This window comes from Salmo trutta, chromosome 6 (genome assembly GCF_901001165.1).
Source record: "Salmo trutta chromosome 6, fSalTru1.1, whole genome shotgun sequence".
NCBI lineage: Eukaryota > Metazoa > Chordata > Actinopteri > Salmoniformes > Salmonidae > Salmo > Salmo trutta.
In genome coordinates this window covers 4,600,891-4,623,558 of record NC_042962.1, presented here as the reverse complement: position 1 = coordinate 4,623,558, position 22,668 = coordinate 4,600,891, and positions in this window count along the sequence as shown.

Here is a 22,668-nt window from a genome sequence, read left to right as displayed (position 1 = left end):
TGTAGACTAAATCAAACACAGGAAAAAACCTGATAGTTCCTAAAAGGCAATGAAGTCCTCCCCCCCCACCTCATTGGAAGTCCATTGTCTGCATTCCAAATAGCACCCTATAGTCTATGTACTGCACTACTACCCACCGGGCCCTGGTCAACAATAGTTTACTACATAGGGAATAGGGTGCTATTTTGGCATGCAGCCACATTTCTCCGTCATATAAAAGATCTACTGGCTCCAGAAATTCCCCATCATGTTGAAGAATTTGATCCAGGGATCGTGCCTGTCTGGATAAAAGTTCACGTGGCTTTATAAAGGTGGATGGACTGGTGTCACGCTCCTAAAGCGACCGCAGCGGTTCAAAGGTGTAGATTGATCTTGATCGCAGGGTGAAACCTTTGGAAGGGAGGGCGTGTAATCGCGTTGGGAAGCGGAACCAAACCCCGTCGTTATTTAAATGGTATTGTTAAACGAAATGTGAGAGAGAGAGAGAGGTCAAATCTGAATTGAGCGATATTATGAAATTGAAGACGAGGCTATAGCCACTGCTGGCGATAGAGATATTAAGCCAAGACTTTGATGAGGTTATCCGTCACCATAAATGTTAACAAATCGAATGTCACGCTTGAGAAATACACGGTTGAAAGATCAATTAGGTATTCAAACACGGACAGTTGCATTACAAAATATGTTTTTAATCCTACTGCAAAATAGGCAAACCACATCAGTAACAAAACATGAAGTACCTAATTAGAGTAAGCTGATAGAGAAAAGAAACAGCTTGTAAAACACAGTGACTTGACCAAGGCTTAAAAAAAAAAAACACTGATTGTGGAGAAGACTGTCTGTTGGGTGTTGGGCCTAAACTATAATATAACCTTAAACTATTCACAGTTAGTCTGACTGTCTATGCTTTTCTATAGTGTCCTCTTTCTGTCATTCCATTCCATTAACTCCTCCTCTTTGTCTCACTCCCTCCATCCCTCTGTCTGTCCCCTGTCCCCCTCCGTTCACCCCATCTCTCTCTAAATGTCTCACCCCACCCTTGCCCCTCTTTATCGGCATCTCACCCCATCCCTCCCTCCCTCCCTCCCCTTCTCTCTTTCTCAAAGGCCTATGCTATGTTGGGAGGTAGTGTCTCTGAAAATGTCTCTCCCCACCCAGCCCTGCCCCGCCCCTTAACCCCTCTTTTCATCCTCTGCTCCCTCCCTTCCTTCTTCCCTTCTCACGGGCCTATGTGCTCCAGGTGGTCTACAGCCACCTGTGTTGTCTTTGTGGCGCTGTCATCTGTCTCCGGGCAGGCTTTGTAGGGTTGCCAGTGTGAGGACAGGCCCCGGCACAGACTGATGATGGAGATACATCTCCCTGGCCTAGCCTCTCACAAAATGGCACCCTAATTCACTACCTAGTTGAAACAATAGGTACTGTATCCCTATGGGCCCTGGTAACAAGTAGTGTACTGGGTAGTGTAGGTAGGTAGGGTGCTATTTGGGATTCATAAAGCCTCTCACAGGAGCCCAGTGTTGCCCCTCTGCACAGAGGCAGCCATCTTTAGATGGCTCAACGATGTCTTCTGTGTGAAATCCTGGGGGGAAATTCTCACAGTGGGCCAGGTAAACGAAACCAAACCATGCATTGCTTGTCTTACCTTTGTCCATGGAGTGTTTACAAGGTAAGCAAAGCAATATTTCATTTTTGTAATTTGTAATTTGAGTGAACTATTAACTAAAATACACGTTGTTTAAACTATTTTTTTTTTTAAATCTTAGGATCTGACAATGGTTTTTTTTCTAGAACCTGACAGGATTTTTTTTTTTTTAACTTTGTCAAGCAAATCGCAGTCCCTCAAACAGAAGAACAGGTGCATTTCCATGGTCGCAAAAATCCCCACTAGGGCTGAAAGTTGTGCCGCTTCAAAGTAAAAACGTCGAACATCCGATCTGGCTGATCTAATGAGTCTCCTCAAGCTATACGTCTGCCTGCTACACTGACTTCATCCCTGTATAAACCAACAAATGGCTGAAGTGTTACAGATTGATCATAATAAATGTAAAGGTGAGCCAACATATACCGTGTTTAGCAGTCTCTGCTAACGTGGCCAACATTGCCGTCAAATTTCAATCACGCTGTAAAGCTGAATTTCACGCGCTACACGGATTGAATAGAGCCCCTAAATCGATTGTCACTGCCCTGATACACACACACACACACACACACACACGCACACGCACACACACACACACACACACACACACACACACACACACACACACACACACACACACACACACACACACACACACACACACACACACACACATAGATCACACTAGTCTAGACAGTAGCAGACAGGCTATATGTGAAAATGTCTATAGATTAACGTTTTTATGTGAAAATGTCTATGTGTGGGTGGGTGCGTGCGTGCGTGTGTGCGTGCGTGTGTGTGTGTGTGTGTATCAGGGCAGTGACAATGGATTTAGGGGCTCTATTCAATCCCTGTGTGTGTGTGTGTGTGTGTGTGTGTGATGATAGAACCAACAACCCTCTCTGTCATGCATGGCCTTGGGATTCCTCTAAGGATTTTAACAGGTACTGCGGTGTCGGGCAGCAAGTGCTCTCGGGCGCCCTTGGAACTGCTTGCATCCCCCCCTCCTCCACCTTAAGTCTATTGTCACTGCCCTGACACACACACACACACACACACACACACACACACACACACACACACACACACACACACACACACACACACACACACACCCTGTTTGTCTCTTTCCACACCATGGGCTGGCCAAACAGCAGGGTCCTCTGGCTCTCCAACGGGTCAGCTCTCCTCTCAACCCCGCAGGATGCTTTGATCTGACAGGCTGAGAGGGGTTTGAGAGCAAGGGGCTTTGAGGACTGGAGTGGGGGGGGGGAGTGTGAGGACTGGCTGGGTGGAAGTCGGAGGGGAGTTGTGTGTTAGAAGTTGTGTGTGTGGGGGGGTGTTTAGGAAGTTGGGGGGTGTTAGGAAGTTAGGGGGGGTGTTTAGGAAGTTGAGGGGGGGTGTTTAGGAAGTTGGGGGGGTTAGGAAGTTGGGGGGTGTTTAGGAAGTTGGGGGGGTTAGAAAGTTAGGGGGGTGTTTAGGAAGTTGAGGGGGGGTGTTTAGGAAGTTGGGGGGGTTAGAAGTTGTGTGTGGGGGGGTGTTTAGGAAGTTGGGGGGGTTAGGAAGTTAGGGGGGGTGCTTAGGAAGTTGAGGGGGGGTGTTTAGGAAGTTGGGGGGGTTAGGAAGTTTGGGGGGTGTTTAGGAAGTTGGGGGGGGTTAGGAAGTTAGGGGGGGTGTTTAGGAAGTTGAGGGGGTGTGTTTAGGAAGTTGGGGGGGTTAGAAGTTGTGTGTGTGGGGGGGTGTTTAGGAAGTTGGGGGGGTTAGGAAGTTAGGGGGGGTGCTTAGGAAGTTGAGGGGGGGGGTGTTTAGGAAGTTGGGGGGGTTAGGAAGTTGGGGGGGTGTTTAGGAAGTTGGGGGGGTTAAGAAGTTAGGGGGGGTGTTTAGGAAGTTGGGGGGGGTGAGTTGTGGTTGTGTGTCGGGCAGTTACGGTGACCGTATTGACGACAGTCAAATTCACGTCACCATTTAGTCATGGTAACTAGGCTTCTCCAAGCTCTGATGCTGCTGATGGTCATTAGTAGCCTAACAAACTTGCTAACTGCCTGGTACTCAGCACTTTATTGTCCCTCTAACCACTCTGACATCAATGCAAATGGAATAGAAAATCTAATCAAACACTTGATGAGAGTCCATGAGCTAATGCTGCGTAAAGTTTCTATGGGCTATGCAATTGTGTGAAAAACAGAGTGATGGCCTCTATTAAAATGTGGAGGATCCTCATCAACTTTCTATGGGCTTTTTATTTATTTTTATTTCACCTTTATTTAACCAGGTAGGCTAGTTGAGAACAAGTCCTTTATTTAACCAGGTAGGCTAGTTGAGAACAAGTCCTTTATTTAATCAGGTAGGCTAGTTGAGAACAAGTCCTTTATTTAACCAGGTAGGCTAGTTGAGAACAAGTTCTCATTTACAACTGCGACCTGGCCAAGATAAAGCAAAGCAGTGCGACACAAACAACAACACAGAGTTATACATGGAATAAACAAGTGTACAGTCAATTACACAATAGGGAAAAAAAATCTATATACAGTGTGTGCAAATGGCGTCAGGAGGTAAGGCAATAAATAGGCCATAGTAGCGAAGTAATTACAATTTAGCAAATTAACACTGGAGTGATAGATGAGCAGATGATGATGTGCAAGTAGAAATACTGCTGTGCAAAAGAGCAGAAAAGTAAATAAAAACAATATGGGGATGAGGTGGGTAGATTGGGTGGGCTATTTACAGATGGACTATGTACAGCTGCAGCGATCGGTTAGCTGCTCAGAAAGCTGATGTTTAAAGTTAGTGAGGGAAATATAAGTCTCCAGCTAAACCTACTATATTTATTTCTCAACTTTTTCTAATATTAAGCACATTGCTTCTCTTTACAAGTGGAGTAGGACCTACCTGGCTGGTATGAAAATGAACCACGGGGAAAAGCGTCCTCCATCCGCTATTTAAGTGCATAAATGACTTCTATTTTTGTGATCGGGTCTTTCTCACAGGCTACAAGTGAAGACAGACACATCGGGGGATGCCACAAGTGCCCGTTCTGATCTAATTCCAAGGGGAATATTGAAGATATTAGAAGAACTGCCCACATTTACTTTTCGTCAGCCAATCAGATGAGTAGTAGGTCAAACAAACAAAGGAAGCACTAGCCTATGTCAATCTATTATCCCCATAGTACAAAGGTCAAACCTATTTCTATTCTATGTGAGAAATAGATATTCTAATCATAGTCTGGAGACAGTTGTGGGTTTGCAATAGATCCCAAATTAATACAACGACTAGCATGAAAGAACATAAAAAAAAAAAAAATGTTATGCATTGTGGCTGATGCAACAGATCAGAACGTAAAGCTTAAAATGTTGATAAACTATTAGGCTATTTCTTCACGTTATAAATGCAGCGATGCGCACACGGCAGTAGGCTATAGTGGAAAACACCATTATCAAAATTGACCACAAATGTAATCATGCATGTAATGCTTTTATTATAAAGAAGCAATTTTATGGTGAAAATTGATCTTCCCCAAACTCACACGCTGCTTATGTAAAGCGGATTAAGCGGATTAATGTGCTTAATTTTAAGAAGTTATTTGGCTACTTTAGTCATAACAACCTTGTTAAAACATACAGGTCTATGGGCTAGGCTACATGAGGTGTGCGACTATGATTCTTTAAAAAAAGTCGCAAAGAAAAAGGCCTTGTTTCTTACGCTAGGCATCATTCACAAGTGATAATCTATAATTCAGAAGGCTAATATTGTCACCCGTCAGACTATTCTTGATTTAATATTTTCTTTACATATACTAAATAATATACTAAATAATGTGTTTGCATTTAGAATGGACCATCATCATGCACCTGTACGAAACAGGGTCAGTGGGGAAAAAAAATACTTTCAAATATTGAAATAGCGAATGGAGGACACTTTTCCCTGTAGTTTATTTTCATGCCAGCCAGGTAGGTAGCCAGGTAGGTAGGTAGCCAGGTAGGTAGGTAGCCAGGTAGGCAGCCAGGTAGCCAGGTAGGCAGGTAGGCAGGTAGGTAGCCAGGTAGGTAGCCAGGTAGGTAGCCAGGTAGCCAGGTAGGCAGGTAGGCAGGTAGGTAGCCAGGTAGGTAGCCAGGTAGGTAGCCAGGTAGGTAGGTAGGCCAGGTAGGTAGGTAGGCAGGCAGGTAGGTAGCCAGGTAGGTAGCCAGGTAGGCAGCCAGGTAGGTAGCCAGGTAGGTAGGCAGGTAGGCAGCCAGGTAGGTAGGCAGGTAGGCAGGTAGGCCAGGTAGGCAGCCAGGTAGGTAGCCAGGTAGCCAGGTAGGTAGCCAGGTAGGCAGCCAGGTAGGTAGCCAGGTAGCCAGGTAGGTAGCCAGGTAGGCAGCCAGGTAGGTAGCCAGGTAGGCAGGTAGGCCAGGTAGGTAGCCAGGTAGGCAGCCAGGTAGGTAGCCAGGTAGCCAGGTAGGCCAGGTAGGCAGCCAGGTAGGTAGCCAGGTAGGCAGCCAGGTAGGCAGGCTATACTGCTGTTGTAAAGATAAGCAATGTGCTTCATACTAGGAAAGTTGAGAAATAAATATAGTGGGCCTAGCCTATAGAAAAAGCTGATCCTCCTATATTTAGTAGAGGCCATCTTTCTTGCGCAATTGTGTAGCCTATTGAAATGTTGCGCAACATGAGCTCATAGGCTCTCACGAAGTGTTTGAATACAAATTTGAAAAACATTTGCATTGATGTCAGACTGATTAGAGGGACAATAGAGTGCTGAGTTCCAGGCAGTTAGCAAGTTTGGTAGGTTACTAATGACCATCAGAATTCATAAGAATTTGGAGAAGCCTTATTACCGTGACTATTTAGTCACGTGGAATTTGACTGCCTTCATGACTCGTGACCGCCGTTGTGCCAGTAATACGGTCACCGCAACAGCTCTAGTGGAGTTGCAGGACTGACGCTGGGAAGTCAAATTTTAATCAAAATCAAATTTTCTTGGCTAGCTATAACTAGCTAGCTGGGAAGTCTGTTTACTTGGCTTGGCTAGCTATAACTAGCTAGATGGGACGTATGTTTACTTAGCTTGGCTAGCAATAGCTGGCTAGCTGGGAAGTCTGTTTTCTTAGCTTGGCTAGCTATAGCTAGCTAGGAAGTCTGTTTACTAAGCTTAGCTAGCTATGGCTAGCTATCTTTGATGTCTGTTTACTTGGCGTGGCTAGCTATGGCTAGCTGGGAAGTCTGTGTACTTGTCTTGGCTAGCTATGGCTAGCTAGCTGGGAAGTCTGTTTATTTCGTTTGGCTAGCTACAGCTAGTTGGGAAGTCTGTTGACTTGGCTTTGCTTGCTGGGAAGTCTGTTTAATTGGCTTGGCTAGCTATAGCTAGTTGGGAAGTCTGTTTACTTGGCTTGGCTAGCTGGGAAGTCTGTTTACTTGGCTTGGCTAGCTATGGCTAGCTAGCTGGGAAGTCTGTTTACTTGGCTTGGCTAGCTGTAGCTAGCTAGCTGTTTTTTTTAAAGCGACTGAGATTCTGTATGAAAAGCATTACATTATTATTAGCATTATTAACCATTGGAGACTCATTCAAGCACACCAGATGACATACACTAGTATACTAGGAGAATACGGTTATGTCCCAAATGGCACCCTAACCCAATATAGTGCACTACATAGAAAATAGAGTGCTATTTGGGATGCTTGAAAGAAGTAGCAAAAAAAGGTCCTATCCCCTGTACTATGTACTGTACTGCACTACTTACTCTGGGCAGACCTTTTGTTCTCCAAAACTACGAAAGAATAATGAGAATGTCATACAACCAGTCGGTTTACTGTAATCTTTCTGGTCCACTGTGTGTGTGTGTGTGTGTGTGTGTGTGTGTGTGTGTGTGTGTGTGTGTGTGTGTGTGTGTGTGTGTGTGTGTGTGTGTGTGTGTGTGTGTCTCCCACCTCCACATGGGCGCCTCTCCTCCACACAGTATACCCACAGATGGCGACACACACACACACACACACACACACACACACACACACAGACACACAGACACACAGACACACAGACACACACACACACACACACACACACACACACACACACACACACACACACACACACACACACACACACACAGACACAGACACACACACACACACACACACAGACACACAGACACACACACACACACACACACACACACACACACACACACACACACACACACACACACACACACACACACACACACACACACACACACACACACACACACACACACACACACACACACACACACATAGACACACAGACACAAAGACACACACACACACACACACACACACACACACACACACACACACACACACACACATATGGATCCGTCAGCTCTAGCTCAGTCCAGCCCAGCCCATCATCTGAAGGCATAGTAATTAACTAGCCATCTGATACACCATCAAGCCAAGAGGCTATCCAAGGGACATACACACAAACAGGTAATCCATCACAACGCGCTAACTGGCCTAGCATCACTGTCATTAATGGTGACACGAGGCATGCCAATAGAGACATTTATGGCGTGTTTAACTTATTTAAAAAAAAATTTGCAGGGAATTAACATTTATAGCATGTCTAACTTTAAAAAAAAAAAAAAAATTGGAGTAAATGAATAGGGTTATAAAATTCTGGTAACTTTCAAAAAGTTACCAATCCTTGTTGGAAGATTCAGGATATTTTGCACATTCTGGGAATCTACCTACCGGGAATTCTAGGAAAGAAAATGGTAACCTTGGGGAATTTACAGGATTTTTTTTATAAACTATAAATGAGTCAATAGTTTCTAGCCGTTGTCGAAGGGGAGTCTAGAAACAACTCATGACTCAATCATGCCCTTCACTTTTTACTCTCAACCTGGAAACCAGGATATCTGGATACCGTGTTCGATTGAATAGGGCTACTTGGTTACTTTGTGATGCGTCACTGTGTATACTAGTGTCCAGTTATTTATACTACACTGTTAATAAGACATGAGGGACTTGCTTGGTTGGCACACAACCCCACCATGACTTAGAATGTGTCCCAAATCACCTTATATAATGCAGTCGTTTTGACCGCGGCCCATAGAGTTCTAATCAAAAGTAGTGTACTAAGAAGGCAATAGGGTGCTATTGAGGACACAAGCATAGTCATGTAGTTTCCAGTCATTTTGATGAGTTATGTTGATGACTACGTGATCTGATATCAGGGGTTAAAGGTAACTTGTCATTGTGATGAGTGATGTTGATGACTACGTGATCTGATATCAGGGGTTAAAGGTCAATTCAGGTAATGTGTTAGATTAAAGCTACCTACAGTGACTACCAGAAATATTGGGACAGTGATGCTTGTTGTCGTTGTTTTGTCTCTGTACTCCACCACTTTGGACTTGAAATGATACAATGTTAAAGTACAGACTGTCAGCTTTAATTTGCATCCATATAGGGTGAACCGTTTAGAAATTACAGCACTTTCTGTAAACAGTCCCTACATTATATGGGACCAAACGTATTAGGACGAATTCACTTCTGATCTACTATATGCATTGTTGCATATTGTATTTATGTTTTGTTTAGTATATGAGGACTAAATGATACAAATTGTGACATTCAGAGAAGCAACTTTCAACAAGAACATCGACCAAATTCCATTATCTTTTAATTCATCAAAAGTTTTCTGATATACGGTATATAAAATCTTTGTGCTGTACTGGATGTGAAGTCTTGGCCAACATTTTGACCACTAATAAAATGTACACACTTTCTTAGTTGTTTCCCACCGTAGACTAGCACTTTTGGTCCCCTTCAAAAGCAATAAACAAAAGCGAGGAACCGTATCTCAATACAATCCTCCCTTTTGCCCACTATATCTCAGACATCACGTTCTACATGATACCTATGAAATCTCTTTGTGTGCGTCCCAAATAGCAGCATATTCCCTTTATAGTGCCCAGGCCCCAGTCCAAAACAGTGCACGATATAGGGAATACGGTGCAGAATGGGACGCAACCTCTTCAGTGGTCATGAAGAGTTCAGCCCTCTTTCAAAAACAACACCAGTTGGATTTAGCGATCTGGTGCTTTTTGTTGCTTGGAAGTGTCTGTCAGATCGTCTGACAGGACTTTTTTTTTTACCGAGAGGTGAAAGGTGGCGTCAGATTGTCAAAATAAGACTGATGGTTCGATAATAAATCCACTCTGCCATTTATTTGGGTTTTGCAGTTCGATCCGGAACGTTCCAAACATGTAATTTAATTGATGAGAATGATTGACCATGAAAAAACAGAAAACAGTTCAAGATGTCAATGCTATTTGAATAAAAGCACCTAATTCATGTCTTATAGTATTAGTTAATAGGATGGCACTGTGTGTCTGGGATTTCTGGGTATTTTTCTTCAAGGTCAGTTAGAATTTTTTTGCTGTTTGGGCACATGACAAAATCCAGTCTCCACTCTACAGTAACAGTCCCATCTACTATTCTGCTGTAATTAATTAAATATAAAGACCACTACAATAACTGTTCTAAAAATATGTTATGGGTGGGTTATATTAGGTCATTCCGAGTAGCCCTTTCTCTAAGGGTTGACCCTGGCCGTCAGAGAAACTCCATTTTGTCAAGAAGTCTCTTTTTGATGTGGCTGAGGACACAGCCAAAGGCCATGTGCCAAAAAAAAAAATAATAATAATAAAAAAACGAGAAAAGAAAAAGTTTGAAACATTTTTTTCATCCATAGTCATAGGTGTGTTACACCTTTGTTACCCAGCAAAGCCTCACAACAGAGTCGATGACAAAGAGGCTGGGCCCCAAAGCACCTATTGTAGCCTAGAGAACAATACAGAGGCTGTGAATGGACTAATCCCTTTGGACTGCTGACAGCTAGGCCCTTTAAAGGAACGTGGGGACCCATTTCATTTGTCCACTGGGCACTCCCTGCTGTCTGACAGGGATGGGAAAAATACCTGGGGGGGGGGACTTACCTGTCCTGTACAACACACACACACACACACACACACACACACACACACACACACACACACACACACACACACACACACACACACCACCCAGAGGAGGGGCTGACTGGGAGTCTTCGTCTCTGTTGCCTGGCTATCATTGTAGAGTTAGATGATGAATGAGGGCAAGGTGGGAGAGACGTGGCTGGAGGGGGTGTGTGTGTGTGTGTGTAAAAGCTATTCAGGCTGACTCTTATTCAGGTCTGGAAACAAATCATTTTGACCCAGATAAAGGGATTCAGGTGGATGATGGTGTTACACGTGAAAATACAAGTGGGTAACACTACTTCACCGTTTTAAACGCACATCCAATAATACCGTGACATTCTCCCATATGATTTATGGTTTCATGAGAATATGTAAAAAAACAAAAAAACATTCTACTTGACTTCCAGACGTAATGAATGGTGAACGTGTGTGAATGGGCCTCGATGTTGTTGTTTGACTGACTGTTTTTATAAACACATCGGAACACACCTGTCCCCAGTCCAAAAACTCAGACACCGAAGGTGAACATATGTCATTCTGTCAGTCAGTCAGTCTTTCATTCAGCGTGGAGCGAGAAAAAAACAAACCTATTGAGGACATGTCCTGGTGTAAACCCATTTTGAGCAGAGAGTATGGATGATGTGGAGACAGCAGCCAGGCTCAGAGGGCCCCTCCCATTACCTGTAAACAGGGGAGAGGATAGCTACACATGCCCTAAGAGCACAGGCAAATATCGGTTTCTTGAATAATGTTGTTAGCAGTGGAAGCAGCAACTATCCAAAAAACAGACTGCCGGACTGACTGACAGGCAGACAGAACCAGCATGGTGATCCTCTCCTCCCCCTTTACCCCAGCCCTCCACCAATCCTCCCCCTTTACCCCAGCCCTCCACCAATCCTCCCCCTTTACCCCAGCCCTCCACCAATCCTCCCCCTTTACCCCAGCCCTCCACCAATCCTCCCCCTTTACCCCAGCCCTCCACCAATCCTCCCCCTTTACCCCAGCCCTCCACCAATCCTCCCCCTTTACCCCAGCCCTCCACCAATCCTCGTCCTTTACGCCAGCCCTCCACCAATCCTCGTCCTTTACCCCAGCCCTCCACCAATCCTCGTCCTTTACCCCAGCCCTCCACCAATCCTCGTCCTTTACGCCAGCCCTCCACCAATCCTCGTCCTTTACCCCAGCCCTCCACCAATCCTCCCCCTTTACCCCAGCCCTCCACCAATCCTTGTCCTTTACCCCAGCCCTCCACCAATCCTCCCCCTTTACCCCAGCCCTCCACCAATCCTCGTCCTTTACCCCAGCCCTCCACCAATCCTCGTCCTTTACCCCAGCCCGCCACCAATCCTCGTCCTTTATGCCAGCCCTCCACCAATCCTCCCCCTTTACCCCAGCCCTCCACCAATCCTCGTCTTTTACGCCAGCCCTCCACCAATCCTCCCCCTTTACCCCAGCCCTCCACCAATCCTCGTCCTTTACCCCAGCCCTCCACCAATCCTCGTCCTTTACGCCAGCCCTCCACCAATCCTCGTCCTTTACGCCAGCCCTCCACCAATCCTCATCCTTTACGCCAGCCCTCCACCAATCCTCATCTTTTACGCCAGCCACTCCCATCATCCTGCAACAAAGCCTGTCTATTGTCTCTACAGAGGATCAGCCAGCCACTCCCATCCTCCTTCCTGTCTGTTGTCTCCATACAGGATCAGCCAGCCACTCCCATCCTCCTTCCTGTCTGTTGTCTCCATACAGGATCAGCCAGCCACTTTCTCCCAGCCTGTAACTGTATCACCTGGTCTGTCACCTACAGGAAGTCTGTCACCTACAGGAAGTCTGTCACAGGACACACACATGCAGGCTCACACAGAAAAAACTCTGGCGGGCACATACTCACATACAGTGCATTCAGGAAATATTCAGACCCCTTGACTTATTCCACATTTTGTTACGTTACAGACTTATTCTAAAATTGTTTAAATTGTTTGTTTTCCTTCATCAATCTACACACAATTCACAATAATGACAAAGCAAAAACAGTTTTTTAGAAATGTTTGCAAATGTAAACCCCCCCACTCAGAAATATCACATTTACTTAAGTATTCAGACCCTTTACTCAGTACTTTGTTGAAGCACCTTCGGCAGTGATTACAGCCTCGAGTCTTCTTGGGTATGACGCTACAAGCTTGGCACACCTGTATTTGGGGACTTTCTCCCATTCTTCTCTGCAGATCTTCTCAAGCTCTGTCAGGTTGGATGGGGAGCTATTTTCAGGTCTCTCCAGAGATTTTCGATCGGGTTCAAGTCCAGGCTCTGGCTGGGGAACTCAAGAACATTCAGAGACTTGTCCCGAAGCCACTCCTGCGTTGTCTTGGTTGTGTGATTAAGATCAATGTCCTGTTGGAAGGTGAACCTACGCCCCAGTCTGAGGTGTTGAGTGCTCTGGAGCAGGTTTTTAGATCCATCTGTACTTTGCTCTATTCATCTTTCCCTCGATCCTGACTAGTCTCCCAGTCCCTGCTGCTGAAAAACATCCCCACACCGTAGGGATGGTGCCAGGTTTGCTCCAGACGTGACGCTTGGCATTCAGGCCAAAGAGTTCAATCTTGGTTTCAGCAGACCAGAGAATCTTGTTTCTCATGGTTTCAGAGTCCTTTAGGTGCCTTTCAGCAAACTCCAAGCAGGCTGTCATGTTCCCTTCGATCTGGCCACTCTAACATAAAGGCCTGAGTGCTGCAGAGAAGGTTGTCCTTCTGGAAGGTTCTCCCATCTCCACAGAGGGACTCGGGAGCTCTGTTAGAGTGACCATCAAGTTCTTGGTCACCTCCCTGACCAAGGCCCTTCTCCCCCGATTGCTCAGTTTGGCCGGGCGGCCAGCTCTAGGAAAAGTCTTGGTGGTTCCAAACTTCTTCCATTTAAGAACGATGGAGGCCACTGTGTTCTTGGGGACCTTCAATGCTACAAAAATGTTTTGGTAGCCTTCCCCAGATCTGTACCTCGACAAAATCCTGTCTCTGAGCTCTATGGACAATTCCTTTGACCTCATGGCTTGGATTTTGCTCTGACATGCACTGTCAACTGTGGAACCTTATATAGACAGGTGTGTGTCTTTCGAAATCATGTCCAATCAATTGAATTTACCACAGGTGGACTCCGATCAAGTTGTAGAAACATCTCAAGGATGATCAATTGAAACAGGATGCACCTGAGCTCAATTTTAAGTCTCATGGCAAAGGGTGTGAATACTTATGTAAATAAGATATTTCTATTTTTTATTTGTAATGTATTTACAAAAATGTCTAAACCTGTTTTTGCTTTGTCATTATCTACAGTAGATATTTGATACATTTTAGAATAACGTAACAAAAATACACATGCTCACATACACTGGCGACCACACACACACACACACACACACACACACACACACACACACACACACACACACACACACACACACACACACACACACACACACACACACACACACACACACAAATACACTGGCTGGCACGGACAAGTGGTGTACCTTGTTTGTTTTTTTTGGGGGGTGGCAGTAAAATTCCTACAATTCTACAAATTTTTGCTACGGGGCAAATACCAAAATGTGCAGTTTTATAGCTAATTTCATGCTACTCTACACATTTTGCCATGTGGCTGAAAGAAAATGTTTCTGTTTTAAAGCTATATTCCTGCAACTCTACCCAAACGGCACTGTATTCCCTACATAGAACATTACTTTAGATCAGAGCCCTATGGAAACCCTAGCAATGTAGTGCACTATGTAGGGAAGATGGGTGGCATAGGGCTCTGGTCAAATGTAGTGCACTATATAGGGAATAGGGTGGCATAGGGCTCTGATTTAATGTAGTGCACTACATATGGAATCGGGTGCCGTTTGTGACTCATAATGAAGTTAGTGCTTTTGACTACCTGCATTGACTACAAAGGCAGCCTTAGCGAACCCCCTCTCTCACTCTCTCCACCCCCCCTGCTCTCTCTCTCTCTCTCTCTCTCTCTCTCTCTCTCTCTCTCTCTCTCTCTCTCTCTCTCTCTCTCTCTCTCTCTCTCTCTCTCTCTCTCTCTCTCTCTCTCTCTCTCCCCCTCTTTGGACACACTGTTCCTTCCTGTTCATGAACATTCTCCTTCGAAATACGTTTTGGTCCCCATTGTTTTTGGGTGTTTGCGTTTTGTGAGTTTATCATGGCTGAAAACATAATTTCATATTATCACAAATGTCTTCAACCTGAATAAAGCCGGGGACAAACACCTAGATCATATTAAGAATTTTATTATATTTGAGGATTAACTTTATACCTTAAAGACTAAACAAATAAAGGTTAAATAAAGGCTAAAATAATGTTTTTTATTTTTATTAAAGACTAAATACACACTTGTGGTTAGAAAAAGGCTAGTTTAAAGTAACTATGCGATGACTATTCACATTGTTATCCATTGACATGAGGTGACTGAATGAGCGGAGAGAACCAATGACTGATGAAGAAAATAGAGGAACGTGTTTCCAGTGTTTCTCGAATGCACATGATTCTATTGCAGGCCTGTACTGACCTCTGCTGGTGAAATGAGTGAACTGCGGGGTTTTTTTTCGTCTCCTTTCCACTAGCTCTTTATAGGCCTTCAGGAAGTAAGGTTGATGAAGTTGCTAAAGCACCCACTGATAAACCCCCATTAAAACATTTGTGAGGCCTGTACGAGTGGAGAAAACAAGTCCTAAAAAAAAGGTTGGCATTTATCAATTAGGAGCTTTACGGAAAAGTGTGAATTAATCAACACACTCAAAACACGAGTAGTTATCTGGTGGAGCAAGTCTTATTCATCATGGGGAAATTGAGGAATTAAAACCCCCTGGAGTCGATGCCCCTCATATCAAGGGGTCTTAAAATTCTAAATCAACTAGCTAAATTATCCTTGGGATAACCATCCTAAAACAATTCCATATAGCTTGGTAGAACCGCCCCTCCCCCGGCATAGACAGGGCTTTAATAAACCTTTATTTAACGAGGCAAGTCAGTTAAGAACAAATTCTTATTTACAATGACGGCCTAGGAACAGTATGTTAAACTGCCTTGTTCAGGTGCAGAACGACAGATTTTTACTTTGTCATGCTCTGGGGACTTGATCTAGCAACTTTTCAACACTCTAACCACTAGGCTACCTGCCGCCCCCAGGTAGCCTAGCCTAGACAGGGCCTAGACAGGGTTTAGACAGGGTTTAGACAGGGCTAATGTCATGAGATATTAAAACCCCCTTGAGTTTTGGTAGGCTAATAAAGACATTAAACATAGAGATAATAATAAAAACAGATGCATTTTTGAGTTGGTAAAGGAGATCGCATAGCAGCATGTAACCTCATAGGTATATTAGACTTATTTTATACAGGCCTTTCGCTGGACATGTCTCTCCTTTTCTGACAGACTCGTTTATTCCTGCTACACAACAAATATTAGGACACCATCTATCCATCTCTCAGTCAACAGCCAAGCATGGTCGAAAGTAAATAGACCGGTGGCCTATTTAAAATATTCTACAGTATGGGTAAGTTACAGTATTGCTGTGTGATAGGAGCACGACATCATAGCCTATTTCATCTCAGACACAATATCAAGGCAGGAGATAGACACGCAATTATCTATTGATCAACAAAAATATTGAACAACAATGTGTCTTTTGTATAGAAGTAACGCATTAGTCTACCTCTTAATGGTTTAAATAGACAATCAATCTTGCAGAGTTTAGTAAAAGTAAAGTCACTGCAAAATATGAACACATTCTGCCAACACTAGAATCTCCACATACGGAGAGTTCACATACGGAGAGTTCACTTACGGAGAGTTCACTGCGCTGACGTGGCCTGATGACTCCAGTCCAGCTGGTCGTGCTGCTGCTCCAGTTTCAACTGTTTTGCCTGCGGCTATGAAACCCTGACCTGTTCACTGGATGTGCTACCTTGTCCTGGACCTGCTGTTTTCAACGCTCTTTCTCCTGCAGGGAGAGGCTAATGGCTGATCTCTCTCTCTCTCTTTCTCTCTCTCTCTCTCTCTCTCTCTCTCTCTCTCTCTCTCTCTCTCTACCTCTCTCTCTACCTCTCTCTCTACCTCTCTCTCTACCTCTCTCTCTACCTCTCTCTACCTCACCTGTTATGAATATATTGTAATGTATTATTGTATTGTATAACTGCCCTAATTTTGCCGGACCCCAGGAAGGTAGTTGCTGCCTTGACAGGAACTAATGGGGATCAATAACAAACCCCAGGAAGAGTAGCTGTTGCCTTGGCAGGAACTAATGGGGATCCATAATAAACCCCAGGAAGAGTAGCTGCATCCTTGGCAGGAACTAATGGGGATCCATAATAAACCCCAGGAAGAGTATCTGCTGCCTTGGCAGGAACTAATGGGGATCCATAATAAACCCCAGGAAGAGTAGCTGCTGCCTTGGCAGGAACTAATGGTGATCCATAATAAACCCCAGGAAGAGTAGCTGCTGCCTTGGCAGGAACTAATGGGGATCCATAATAAACCCCAGGAAGAGTAGCTGCTGCCTTGGCAGGAGCTAATGGGGATCCATAATAAACCCCAGGAAGAGTAGCTGCTGCCTTGGCAGGAACTAATAGGGATCCATTACAAACCCCAGGAAGAGTAGCTGCTGCCTTGGCAGGAACTAATGGGGATCCATAATAAACCCCAGGAAGAGTAGCCGCTGCCTTGGCAGGAACTAATGGTGATCCATAATAAACCCCAGGAAGAGTAGCTGCTGCCTTGGCAGGAACTAATGGGGATCCATAATAAACCCCAGGAAGAGTAGCTGTTGCCTTGGTAGGAACTAATGGGGATCCATAATAAACCCCAGGAAGAGTAGCTGCTGCCTTGGTAGGAACTAATGGGGATCCATAATAAACCCCAGGAAGAGTAGCCGCTGCCTTGGCAGGAACTAATGGGGATCCATAATAAACCCCAGGAAGAGTAGCTGCTGCCTTGGTAGGAACTAATGGGGATCCATAATAAACCCCAGGAAGAGTAGCTGTTGCCTTGGCAGGAACTAATGGGGATCCATAATAAACCCCAGGAAGAGTAGCTGCTGCCTTGGTAGGAACTAATGGGGATCCATAATAAACCCCAGGAAGAGTAGCTGTTGCCTTGGTAGGAACTAATGGGGATCCATAATAAACCCCAGGAAGAGTAGCTGCTGCCTTGGTAGGAACTAACGGGGATCCATAATAAACCCCAGGAAGAGTAGCTGTTGCCTTGGTAGGAACTAACGGGGATCCATAATAAACCCCAGGAAGAGTAGCCGTTGCCTTGGTAGGAACTAATGGAGATCCATAATAAACCCCAGGAAGAGTAGCTGCTGCCTTGGCAGGAACTAATGGGGATCCATAATAAACCCCAGGAAGAGTAGCTGTTGCCTTGGCAGGAACTAATGGGGATCCATAATAAACCCCAGGAAGAGTAGCTGCTGCCTTGGTAGGAACTAATGGGGATCCATAATAAACCCCAGGAAGAGTAGCTGTTGCCTTGGCAGGAACTAATGGGGATCCATAATAAACCCCAGGAAGAGTAGCTGCTGCCTTGGTAGGAACTAATGGGGATCCATAATAAACCCCAGGAAGAGTAGCTGTTGCCTTGGTAGGAACTAATGGGGATCCATAATAAACCCCAGGAAGAGTAGCTGCTGCCTTGGTAGGAACTAACGGGGATCCATAATAAACCCCAGGAAGAGTAGCTGTTGCCTTGGTAGGAACTAATGGGGATCCATAATAAACCCCAGGAAGAGTAGCCGCTGCCTTGGCAGGAACTAATGGGGATCCATAATAAACCCCAGGAAGAGTAGCTGTTGCCTTGGTAGGAACTAATGGAGATCCATAATAAACCCCAGGAAGAGTAGCCGCTGCCTTGGCAGGAACTAATGGGGATCCATAATAAACCCCAGGAAGAGTAGCTGCTGCCTTGGCAGGAACTAATGGGGATCCATAATAAACCCCAGGAAGAGTAGCCGCTGCCTTGGCAGGAACTAATGGTGATCCATAATAAACCCCAGGAAGAGTAGCCGCTGCCTTGACAGGAACTAATGGGGATCCATAATAAACCCCAGGAAGAGTAGCTGCTGCCTTGGCAGGAACTAATGGGGATCCATAATAAACCCCAGGAAGAGTAGCCGCTGCCTTGGCAGGAACTAATGGTGATCCATAATAAACCCCAGGAAGAGTAGCCGCTGCCTTGGCAGGAACTAATGGGGATCCATAATAAACCCCAGGAAGAGTAGCTGCTGCCTTGGCAGGAACTAATGGGGATCCATAATAAACCCCAGGAAGAGTAGCCGCTGCCTTGGCAGGAACTAATGGTGATCCATAATAAACCCCAGGAAGAGTAGCCGCTGCCTTGGCAGGAACTAATGGGGATCCATAATAAACCCCAGGAAGAGTAGCTGCTGCCTTGGCAGGAACTAATGGGGATCCCTAATAAACCCCAGGAAGAGTAGCTGCTGCCTTGGCAGGAACTAATGGGGATCCATAATAAACCCCAGGAAGAGTAGCTGCTGCCTTGGTAGGAACTAATGGGGATCCATAATAAACCCCAGGAAGAGTAGCTGCTGCCTTGGCAGGAACTAATGGGGATCCATAATAAACCCCAGGAAGAGTAGCTGTTGCCTTGGCAGGAACTAATGGGGATCCATAATAAACCCCAGGAAGAGTAGCTGCTGCCTTGGTAGGAACTAATGGGGATCCATAATAAACCCCAGGAAGAGTAGCTGTTGCCTTGGTAGGAACTAATGGGGATCCATAATAAACCCCAGGAAGAGTAGCTGCTGCCTTGGTAGGAACTAATGGGGATCCATAATAAACCCCAGGAAGAGTAGCTGTTGCCTTGGTAGGAACTAATGGGGATCCATAATAAACCCCAGGAAGAGTAGCCGCTGCCTTGGCAGGAACTAATGGGGATCCATAATAAACCCCAGGAAGAGTAGCTGTTGCCTTGGTAGGAACTAATGGGGATCCATAATAAACCCCAGGAAGAGTAGCCGCTGCCTTGGCAGGAACTAATGGGGATCCATAATAAACCCCAGGAAGAGTAGCCGCTGCCTTGGCAGGAACTAATGGTGATCCATAATAAACCCCAGGAAGAGTAGCCGCTGCCTTGACAGGAACTAATGGGGATCCATAATAAACCCCAGGAAGAGTAGCTGCTGCCTTGGCAGGAACTAATGGGGATCCATAATAAACCCCAGGAAGAGTAGCTGCTGCCTTGGCAGGAACTAATGGGGATCAATAATATTAAAAGCCAACTCCTGAGGTGCTTAAATGTTGCACCTCCTGCAACCACTGTTGTTATTATTTGACCCTGCTGGTCGTCAATGAACATTTGAACACCTTTTTAGATCCATCTGGCCTTAATGGCCATGTACTCTTATAATCTCCACCCGGCACAGCCAGAAGAGGACTGGCCACCCCTCAGAGCCTGGTTCCTCTCTAGGTTTCTTCCTAGGTTCCTGCCTTTCAAGGGAGTTTTTCCCTAGCCACCGTGCTTCTACATCTGCTTTGCTTTGCTGTTTGGGGTTTTAGGCTGCGTTTCTGTATAAAGCACTTTGGGACATCAGCTGATGTAAAAAGGGCTTTATAAATACATTGGATTTGATTATTGTTGGCAATGAAACTGTGGCTTGGTTCCTTGGCCTGATCTAGCTACATACGCTGTGAATCTAAAGTAGCATTTTGCATTGATAACCAAATAAAATATCAGTGACTGTTTAAACAATAAACCAAACAAGATTAGAATCCCCCCAAGTAATAACTGAACCAGTCTTGTTCTCTGTGATGTGATGACATTTCTATTTTTAGCTGAAATATGAGAGTGAACACATTGAAACAGCATATCACATTTGGATAATGTTGTAGGTTTACAGTGGCAAGCATAAGAATATTTGCAATCGCAAATATTTAACTATGAATTTTATTATTTCACATCGAAATTTGGCAAGATAAATGTAAAAAAGTTATTTTACTAGGCAAGTCAGTTAAGAACAAATTCTTACTTACAATGACAGCTTACCGGGGAACAGTGGGGTTAACTGCCTTGTTCAGGGGCAGAAGAACAGATTTTTTACCTTGTCAGCTTGGGGATTTAATACAGCAACCTTTCGGTTACTGGCCCAACGCGCTGACCAATAAGCTACCTGCCTCCCCCCATAAATGAATAGCTAGATAGCTATGTTATTGGCCAAGCTAACTCCAGAGCTATCGCCCCCCGTGTGAATGGGAGTCTAGAAAACATAGACGGGCAGGAGTTGTGACAAAGTGAGAGAGTCTTCAATTTTACACAGATATTCGCACACATTTTTAAATAAATTATAAATATATAGAGCTAATTTTTTTCCTATCATGATGGTCCCCAACCCTGTATCCTAGACACCCACTTGAGCGACTCACCAAACTAATGAGAAGTCCTGCAAGTATCCTACACAGCCATGACAGAAAAGACCCACTAAATCAGCCTACTCATTCAAGGGTTTTTGTATATTTTTACTGTTTTCTACATTGTAGAATAATAGTGAAGACATCAAAACTATGAAATAGCACATATGGAATCATGTAGTAACCAAAAAAGTGTCAAAATATATATTATATTTGAGATTCTTCAAAGTAGCCATCCTTTGCCTTGATGACAGCTTTGCACACTCTTAGCATTCTCTCAACCAGCTTCATGAGGTAGTCACCTGGAATGCATTTTAATTATCAGGTGTGCCTTGTTACAGTTAATTTGTGGAATTTCTTTCCTTCTTAATGCATTTCAGCCAATCAGTTGTGTTGTGACAAGATAGGGGTGGTATACAGAAGATAGCCCTATTTGGTAATAGACCAAGTCCATATTATGGCAACAACAGCTCAAATAAGCAAACAGAAATGACAGTCCATCATTACTTTTAGACTTGAAGGTCAGTCAATCCAGAAAATGTCAAGAACTTTTCAAGTTTCTTCAAGTGCAGTCGCAAAAACCGTCAAGCGCTATGATGAAATTGGCTCTCATGAGTGTCGCCACAGGAAAGGAAGACCCAGAGTTATCTCTGCTGCAGAGGATAAGTTCATTAGAGTTACCAGCCTCAGAAATCAGCAATTGACTGAACCTCAGATTGCAGCCCAAATAAATGCTTCACAGAGTTCAAGTAACAGACATATCTCAACATCAACTGTTCAGAGGAGACTGCGTGAAACAGGCCTTCATGATCGAATTGCTGCAAAGAAAACACTACTAAAGGATACCAATAAGAAGAAGCAACTTGCTTGGGCCAAGAAACACGAGCAATGGACATTAGACCGGAGGAAATCTGTCCTTTTGTCTGATGAATCCAATTTTGAGATTTTTGGTTCCAACAGAGTAGGTGAACGGATGAGCTCCGCATGTGTGGTTCCCACTGTGAAGCATGGAGGAGGAGGGGTGATGGTGTGGGGGTGTTTTGCTGGTGACACTGCCAGTGATTTATTTAGAATTCAAGGCACACTTAACCAGCATGGCTACCACAGCATTCTGCAGTGATAAGCCATGCCATCTTGTATGAGCTTAGTGGGACTATCATTTGTTTTTCAACAGGACAATGACCCACAACACACCTCCAGGCTGTGTAAGGGCTATTTGACCAAGAAGGAGAGTGATGGAGTGCTGCATCAGATGACCCGACCTCAACCAAATTGAGATGGTTTGGGTTGAGTTGGACTGCAGAGTGAAGGAAAAGCAGCCAAAATATGTGGGAACTCCATCAAGACTGTTGGAAAAGCATTGCAGGTGAAGCTGGTTGAGAGAATGCCAATAGTGAGCAAAGTTGTCATCAAGGCAAAGAGTGGCTACTTTGTTAAACACTTTTTTGGTTACTACATTATTCCATATGTGTTATTTCATACTTTTGATGTCTTCACAATTATTTTACAATGTAGAAAAAGTAAAAAATAAAGAAAAATCCTTGAATGAGTAGGTGTGTCCAAACTTTTGACTGGTACTGTATATTTAAAAAAATATATTGGGATTGGAAATGATGCAAACA